This window comes from Oryctolagus cuniculus, chromosome 1, assembly GCF_964237555.1.
Source record: "Oryctolagus cuniculus chromosome 1, mOryCun1.1, whole genome shotgun sequence".
Classification (NCBI taxonomy): domain Eukaryota; kingdom Metazoa; phylum Chordata; class Mammalia; order Lagomorpha; family Leporidae; genus Oryctolagus; species Oryctolagus cuniculus.
Window position 1 is genome coordinate 188,440,271 of NC_091432.1, and position 10,223 is coordinate 188,450,493.

Here is a 10,223-nt window from a genome sequence, read left to right on the forward strand (position 1 = left end):
AACTCTTACGCACACAATTGACAGTACAACTGAGTTTGGATCTGATTGCTAACACACGTAAATTGCTCCTCACCTTATTTTAATGTTGATGAGCATCAAAGCAGAAGGCATTGTGCATTGTATAAAATGTTGTGGCATTTTTAAATAAGATTATATTAGTGAAAGATATGTAGTTCTATTTCCACATGTGGGTGGCTTTTCCATGGTTTCTGTCTAAAATATCATGAATAGAAAATAATAAACAGAAATGAAAGCTCTATTTATGACCTCATGGTCGAAGTACTCTGAGATGTAGTGTTTTTTTTTTTTTTTTGGTAAAGGAAACACATTACATGTTGTATAGCAAATTAGTTCTAAATCCTTAAATATGGACTGGTTTAAAAAAAGCAATCATTAAATAATACATATATATAATATTTATTTATATGCATGACTTTGTTTTCTTCTAATATAATATTTATTTTAAGAGATGCAGAAATTTATACAAAATATAATGATAGGAAAACTGAAATGTCCTGTTTGTTTATCTTTGTTTTGCTTTCCCATGAGTGAGAGCTACAAGTCATTCTCTAGGTTCTATCAGGGAAAATGTTTGCAGAAAGACTACACAAATGAAGTTCTATTCTAAAGTGAAAATTAAATTTATTGGGAAACCAATCTTTGAAGCCTTAAATATGATTTTTAAAATACCTTTTCATTACTTTTAGCTTAACTCCACCAGCAGTTAATCAATCTATGCTGAAGTCCATATATGCACATTCTTTACAAAGAAAAATTTTCCATAGATATACACTTTATTTTTCATTTCATCATTATTGATGGATAAAGAAAATATATTGTCCAGGTGTATAGGCAATTTGTAGTTTGTATCTGTGCCCTTTTAGAGCCACTGGGTAGCCTCATATGGGTTCAAAGGCACCATTCCCATAGGACTGGACATTTATACACCACAGATGAACAGCTGCACAGTGTACTGGTTTCCAAGGCTCACATTAGTACCACACTAATCCATGTATATTTGCAAATCGTTATGATCATTGCTCAGAAATGGCATCAGTTGCAGCTGCAGCAATTCTGAAAATATTTCAGACTTGTAATGGCTGGAACAACAACACAGAAATTATAATCATCTGACATCCATCACAGTAGGCTCCTTCACTTGATTACACCAGTCAACAAGTCCCGGGCAGGAAGACAGTGAAATAAGAACAAACACTAACCTCATCTGTTAAAGAGATGTTTCTGTTTTACTCTCCAACTTGCACCATCTCAGTTTTCTATTATTTTCTTCTTCCATTTTCAAATACTTTCCAATACACAAGCAGAATCACAAAAATCTTATTTTTGAAGTTATTGTTAATCCACCACTTCTTAAACACTGAATGAAAAAGAAACTTCCTAAAAGCCTTTGTTGCATATGATGCGATATTGTTAATAAAAATATTTTAAGCAGAAACATGCTTACCTGGCTAGGTTCATCTTTTTACTTTCCCCTTTGTTTTCTGTTTTATTTTCACCAAGTTACATTTCCCTTTTACTGGAAAATTAAGTATTTTAAATGTACAGGTTTGATAGAACAGATTTCTTCCTCAACATGATGTCTTATCTAATATTTCCTTATCCATGACTCAACAATTTCTATTAAATGTATTTTGATAATTAATACATATTAATTTCACTATAGAGAAGTCATCCTGAAGCATTTTGTTATGTCTTAATTATATCGTCAGTGCACACAAATGGAATTATATTTTGTGTTTGTCATGTACTTGTTTAATGACCTTATTGAACTGATTCTGTGAAATAACTTTTCCTAACAGTTTATGCCCTGTGCATTCAATTTTATTTTAAATAAATAGAATTCCTAGAATCGTCGTTCAATTAGAGTAGTTTACGTTCAGTCAGTATTTGATGAGGATCACAGTCTTCCTGATTTTCATTGTTGCAAGTAATCCCAACAAGGATCTTGAATGTATTTGCTATTGCGTGTTGTTTAACTTATTGTTGCTTGGCTTTTTTGTTTACCAATATTATGGAGCTACCAGTTCCTTTTAATTGCTCCTTCCCCAAAACTCCATTTCTTTTGAAGATGAAAGAAGTATCTTTACTATGGCAGTGCCCTTTCAGAATAGTGCTTCCCTAAGATGTCACAGGGAAGGATCATTCATTGACGGCCTTCTTATCGAGCAAAAAAATCATCACCCTAGGTTAGGAACAATGGAGAAACAGAGCACCCTTCCTTGCCATACACCTCCAAAGCAGAGTGTACATGGACAGAGATGGGGAATGGAATGGGAACAAATTGTGTCTCAAATGTCATAGATTCTCCCTGTTCTTTGTATGACATGGAAGATTTTCCTGAATGAATGTTTCTTTATTTACTATATGTATTTATTACAATGTCTAGAGACTTCAACATTTTTTTCTTTTTTAGTATAACCTGTTCAAGTTAAATCATTGTTTTATTGTAGGCAATGTGTCATGCTCTTCCTCTCACCATTCCAGAGATACAAATACAGTGTTGATTATAAATTTACACTACTTAATTTTTATGTGTGTGTACTAAAAATAACTTCATTAACCAGCTGCAAAAACATACTAATAAAGATAGCCACTAATGGAATGGATGTTAGCATAGCAATTCAGATGTTGCCTATGACCCCTGCATCCTGCATTAGAACTCCTGGTTTCAACTCCAAGCTCTACTCAGATTCCAACACCCTGACAATCTTTACCCTGGGAAATAGCAGATTATGGTTCAGGTAGTTGGATCCCCACTACCCATATAGGAGATCTGGGTTGAGGTTAAGTTTTCCAGTTCTGTCCCAGTCTCAGCTACTGTAGTCATTTAGGGAATGAACCAGTCAATGGGAGTATTCTGTGTCTTTCATTGCCTACCAAATAAAAACAATGGTAGTCCCTTACTAAAACTCTTTTGTTTAGTTGCAGCAGTTATTTTATGTTTTGTAAAAACACAAATAAGTAGCCTATGTGGTCAATTAATCTTCCCAGCTACTTTATTTAGTTTCATCTCCAATGGAAATTTTACTGAGAACAAATTTGTTTTTATATATGACTTTTTTCTTTCATTAACATTTTCATGATTAATCATTGAATCACCACTCCTGAAAGGTAATATATATATATATATATATATATATATGTATATATAATATATATACTACATGTATTGTTTTTATTGAACTTTTAAAAATGCAGTTTTTAATTTGAAAGACAGTGAGGCATGGAGAGATACATACAGAGAGATAGAGAAAGAGAGAGAATCTTTCATCTTCTGTTTAACTTCACATCTAGCCACAACTTGGGACTGGGCCAAGCTGCATCCAGGAGCTAGAAGCTCCAATTGGGTCACATGAGTGGCTTGTGATCATAATCTGTTGCTTTTCCAGAAACATTAGCAAGGAGATGGATTGGAAGCAAAGAGGAAGGATTTGAACCGGCATTCCAACCTGTGCAGTCCAATGTTGTTCTTTACTTATATTTTAATACATTTTTATTGAATAACTCAAAGGCATATCCAAATGATAATATAACATGCCCATATAGAGCTTATTCAGAAATATAAAGATTTCTTTTTATTGATACATCTATTAAAAATTCACCACATAAATAGAGCAAAATTTTTAAAAGAATAGGATAATCTCCTTAGATTGTAAAAACTCAGTGATAAAACACACAGTTGGTAATCCTCTCATTAAAACACTTCTCTGAAAATGCCCTTATAAGCATAATTTGATTAATCTATTTATTTACATATTTTTACAACTAGCACAAGAATTAGCATCATAGGTAATGAGAAAAATATGAAAGTTTCTCTAATAAAGTCAATAAACAAATTAAAGACCTGTTTTTATTTCCATAATCATTTAAATGTCTTCTAAAGCTGTACAAAAGAATGAGGATAAAACTAGACCAGGAGATGTAAAATTATCCTTATTTGTAGATCATATTATTGTTTACTTTGAAAACCCAAGAGAATTAATTAAAATTGCAAGTGATATGATAATTCAATAAAGAGGTGTGTAACAACCAGTGAGGTAACAAAACTAATGAAGTAGATATATTAGTAAAAGCAAAAAAAATATGGGAATACTTATAAATCAATAGGAGATATACAAGCTCTACTGGAAAAACATTTTAAGTGCTTCTAAAGGTCACAAAACTAGAAGAAAAATAAAGTCATTGTTGTTTTGGTCTAAAGTTGCACAGCAGGTAGAATTGAACGCTAAGCAGTGGGTGATTATTTAACTGAATAGTCAATCTATTTGGGTTTCCAGATATTCTTTCACAAAGACTGAGCAGGTGCCTGACAACTCTACTTCATCATACTAATGGGTTTTTAGAATACAATCCTGGTTAGGGTAAATGCAACCGAAACCAAGCATAACCTGTACTATGAAGACATATTAGAATTCCAGGTGAAGAAGTCTCCCCAGAAATCGAACTACACTTCTAGAGCTGGGTTTGATTTTGGTTTTAACATCATGATTGAACTTCTTAAGGGGGCCTCATCACCACCAACTCAAAAGGAAGTGTAATAAATAGATGTATCATAACTCCAAGAAGAAATAAAATTATGCTAAGAGGCTGAAATATCTTCTGGGATAAAAGATTATATAAAGGCTAATTTAATAAAATGTGCTTAGTACATTCAATTTATTGATGTTAAAAACAAAAAACATATACACTTTTGCTTGTAAGGTTAATTAACTGTATCCCACAAAGGTATTCATCTTTCTATATAAATAATGTCCGAATATATTGCCTGCATGTTTGGGTAATGTTAATAAAGCATTTTCTTTTTTCAGGAGCCCTGAATAGAAATGTTTCTATGGTTCTGCTTCTACAGCAGAAATTTATTGTATTAGGCCACAGCTGTAAATTTTCTCCCTCCAATCCTATAAATTTCTTCTAAATGTTTAATGGTTTATAACTGTAATTATTCTTGTGTGCCAACATTAAACTTTAAAAAGTTTAATTTGGAGACTATTCGGAGAAACTCATCTTTTTTACAGCCTCATAAATAGTTCTTTGATGAAATGAGCAGAGGCTCTGTGTCTGCCCGAGGTGAATACAAATGACACCACATAGACTATACTTATGGAGAGAAAGCAAATGCATTGATGTCTAAAGTGATCAGCCAGTGCTCAATAGCAATGAGTAATGACATGTTTAAAGATAGAAAATGACATGATTCTCATTCCTTTTGTCTTTCTCATTCTCTTCCACATTCCCTTTGTCTTCCTTTCTTTCTTTTGCATTGTTCTGAAGATTTTCATTTTTTCCAATGAATTCTAGTAAACAAAGGATTGGGTGGGTTCACCACGATTGTACATACAAATTCCTAATCTAGAATATAAATGTCATGGCTTCTTTTTAGTCAATGTATTTCACTGTCACTTTTGAATGCTATATAATGGAGAAAACATAACTATGCAAATATATGTGAATATAAATTCCTTGAAAACTTCAATTTTCACAAAGAAATTGATGTCAGTGAGGACTTCTGGGTTTCAAAGTAGACAATGAACAGTTAAATAATATTAGCAACTCTTAAGGGAATATTAGAAACTCTTAAGGTGTTTCCAAATGGGAATTCATGGAAAATATTTATTTCAGTTCAATTAAGTCGTAATAACCAGTCAGTTTTTAAAATTTAATCAAATCTGGGGCCGGTACTGTGGCACAGCAAGTTAAAGCTCTGGCCTGAAGCACCAACATCTCATATGGGCACTGGTTCTAGTCCTGGCTGCTCCTCTTCCCATCCAGCTCTATGCTGTGTCCTGGGAAAGCAGTAGAAGATGGCCCAAGACCTTGGAATCCTGCACCCACGTGGGTGACCCAGAAGAAGTTCCTGGCTCCCGGCTTCAGATGGGAGCAGCTCCATCTCTTGCGGCCATCTGAGGAGTGAACTAGTGGATGGAAGCCCTCTCTCTCTGTCTCTACCTCTCTCCATAACTCTGTCTTTCAAATAAACAAAACAAATCTTAAAAAAAAAATCATCAAATCAGAAAAGATTGAAAAATTTCTATGTACAGATATGTAGAAAGAAATTGGTTTTCATTTTCTTTATTTATTTATTATTATTATTACTTTTGACATGCAGAGTGGAAAGTGAGAGAGAGAGAGAGACAGAGAGAAAGGTCTTCCTTTGCCGTTGGTTCACCCCCATGGCCGCTGCAGTTGGCGCGCTGCGGCCGGTGCATGGCGCTGATCCGAAGGCAGGAGCCAGGTGCTTCTCCTGGTCTCCCACGTGGGTGCAGGGCCCAAGGACCTGGGCCATCCTCCACTGCACTCCAGGGCCACCGCAGAGAGCTGGACTGGAAGAGGGGCAACCAGGACAGAATCCAGCACCCCGACCGGGACTAGAACCCAGTGTGCCGGCGCCGCAAGGCAGAGGATTAGCCTAGTGAGCTGAGGTGCTGGCCGGCTTTCATTTTCAAATTAGTGTATTATTACATTAAATACTATATTTTTACCACAAAATAATGTTTTTTTATTTTTTATAACTATTTGAATAGAAACATTTCTAATTTTAAAATATAATAACATCTTATTTTAATTTAAAAAGTTTTAGATGACAATGAAATATTTATCTTAAAAATTATTACTTCTGTGTGGTAAGTATATACATATATTTGTAGCATGTAACATTTTTTCTTACTTTGAAAATAATACACAATTAAACAACTAAAGAAAAATGCACTTAAAAATTTAAGCAAATTAAAATCACCTATTTTTTAACCCATGTAATCTGTTATTCTGTAAGTATATTTCAAATGTGATGAGAATTAGACTGATGAGACCCATGTTAGGCTTCTGAATTATAGAAATATTTGATAATTAATCACTATTGTTTTAAAGTACTAATTTTCAGGTAATTCCTTATAGCAAAAAAGGAAAACAAATACAGTAAGATTTAAACCTAGACAAGTAATATATATGAAAGTAAAGTGCATGACCACTATAACACATGTTTAGAAGGAACGAAATAGGGCCGGCACCGCCGCTCACTAGGCTAATCCTCCGCCTTGCGGCGCCGGCACACTGGGTTCTAGTCCTGGTTGCCCCTCTTCCAGGCCAGCTCTCCGCTGTGGCCAGGGAGTGCAGTGGAGGATGGCCCAAGTGCTTGGGCCCTGCACCCCATGGGAGACAAGGAGAAGTACCTGGCTCCTGCCATCGGATCAGCGCGGTGCGCCGGCTGCAGCGTGCCGGCCACGGTGGCCATTGGAGGGTGAACCAACGGCAAAAGGAAGACCTTTCTCTCTGTCTCTCTCTCGCTCTCTCACTATCCACTCTGCCTGTAAAAAAAAAAAAAAAAAAAAAAAAAAAAAAAAGAAAGAAATAAAGGTATAGTATCAAAATTTTTAATTTTATTCTTGAAAAATATATAATTTTTAAAAATATATCATGATAAATATTCACATTATGAATCTTATCAAAATGCTTAAAAATACAAAATTAAGAAATATAAGAAAAAAATCAACAAAAGAGATAAAGTCGAATAAAAAAAGAGATGATACATAAGTATTAGAATGAAACAGATGGTCCCAACTCTTACTCCCCTACAGAAACACCATTCAGCAACCATACTCCAAGACCACAGAACTAGGAAAGATCAGATCATATTGAAATGGGTGATAGCAGTCATTTCACTTTTTTTCATGTACCTGGCCCCCACCTTTCCCAAACTGACAAACATCAACACCAATAGAGGTCATTTTGGCCCATGATTTCTCTCATGGGGGAGGAAAAGAGACAGGGATACATTCAGCAGCAAACCAACCTTTCAGAAAACATCCTGAAAGACCTATTTCTAACTCTTCTCATTCAATCTTCTAAAAAAAAAAATAGAATAATTGGAATACTGAGCGAGGTGGGACAGTTGGTTCTCAGCATTAGCGCATACCCAAGTAGCCATAGGACCCAAGAATGGGGCTTAGATTTCAGCTGGCAGTGTTGATCAAAGTGTCCAGTGCAGGAGTCATGTAGTGCAAACAAAGTCTATGGCTCCTAGATGGTAATATGGTCCTCAGCGACTGATACAGCCACAGTAACCAGCACAGGGCTCCCTACAGTGTTGCTACCCACAGGGAGTTGCAGCTCATGAGAATCTTGGAAATTGACAAGGATTATCATCAGAATCTGATAATCTCAGCAGTCAGCCAATATATGAATAGTTGTGGGCTCTCTCATTTGCCTCTGTATGATGACAAGAAATATACGTTAGAGAATTGTCCTATAGAGAGGAAAAAGCACGACTTCTTCAATTTCCCTGCATCTCATGGCAGTGCCCTGCAGGAAAGTAAAGATGGCTCATGGTATCTTGCATGGCTCAATAGGATTGAGAGAAAAATTAAAATCTTGAGTTTTCTTTTATTGGAGGCATGAAAGGAAAGGAAGCCTGTAGTAACATTTCAATATTTAAGAGCAATACCACAATGGTAAGGGGTGTACATCCTTCAGTATAAATCCAAATCTTCAGGATTGGCAAAAGGTTCACAATCCCAAAACTTCTTCTAATAGGGATTGAGAAGACTGGAACATGCACATCTGTAAAAAAGATATGAGAGATTCTCATAAATCTCTAACTACTTTACTAGTTACTTTAATAGAAGAAAGTCTTTCCCTACAGGAGCCTATTATAATGATTAGAATACATACACTTTTTTTTTTATTTTAAACTTTTATTTAATGCATATAAATTTCCAAAGTACGACTTATGGATTACAATGGTTTTCCCCCCATACCGTCCCTCCCACCCACAACCCTCCCCTTTCCCACTCCCTCTCCCCTTCCCTTCACATCAAGATTCATTTTCGATTATCTTAATATACAGAAGATCAGCTTAGTATACATTAAGTATGGATTTCAACAGTTTGCTCCCACACAGAAACATAAAGTGAAAAATAATAGATGATTTTTTAAAATGATGATGAAATCAGAGCAGACCTATTGTCATGTTTAATCCCAGTGAGAGTCAAGTTGGGAATTGATAATTTCTTTTTCTTTTTTTTTTTTTTTTTACAGAGGATCAGTTTAGTATGCATTAAGTAAGGATTTCAACAATTTGCACCCCCATAGAAACACAAAGTGAAATATATTGTTTGAGTACTCGTTATAGCATTAAATCTCAATGTACAGCACATTAAGGATAGAGATCCTACATGAGGAGTAAGTGCACAGTGACTCCTGTTGTTGACTTTACCAATTGACACTCCTGTCTATGGCATCAGTAATCTCCCTATGCTTCAGTCATGAGTTTCCAAGGCTATGGAAGCCCTCTGAGTTCTCCGATTCTTATCTTGTTTAGACAAGCTCATAGTCAAAGTGGAGGTTCTCTCCTCCCTTCAGAGAAAGGTACCTCCTTCTTTGATGGCCTGTTCTTTCCACTGGGATCTCACTCGCAGAGATCTTTTGCCAGAGTGTCTTGGCTTTCCATGCCTGAAATACTCTCATGAGCTTTTCAGCCAGCTCCGAATGCCTTTAGGGCTGATTCTGAGGCCAGAGTGCTATTTAGGACATCTGCCATTCTATGAGTCTGCTGAGATTCTCACTTCCCATGTTGGATCACTCTCCCCTTTATTTACTCCATCGGTTAGCGTTAGCAGGTACTAGACTTGTCTATGTGTTCCCTTTGACCCCAAGACCCCTACCTTACACCTTACACAAAAATCCACTCCACATGGATTAAAGACCTAAATCTATGACCTGACACCATCAAGTTGCTAGAGAACATTGGAGAAACCCTTCAAGATATTGGCACAGGCAAAGAATTTCTGGAAAAGACCCGGGAGGCACAGGCAGTCAAAGCCAAAATCAACTATTGGGATTGCATCAAATTGAGAAGTTTCTGTACTGCAAAAGAAACAGTGAGGAGAGTGAAAAGACAACCGACAGAATGGGAAAAAATATTTGCAAACTATGCAACAGACAAAGGGTTAATAACCAGAATCTACAAAGAGATCAAGAAACTCCACAAAAACAAAACCAACAACCCACTTAAGAGATGGGCCAAGGACCTCAATAGACATTTTTCAAAAGAGGAAATCCAAATGGCCAACAGGCACATGAAAAAATGTTCAAGGTCATTAACAATCAGGGAAATGCAAATCAAAACCACAATGAGGTTTCACCTCACCCCGGTTAGAATGGCTCACATGCAGAAATCTACCAACAACAGATGCTGGCGAGGATGTGGG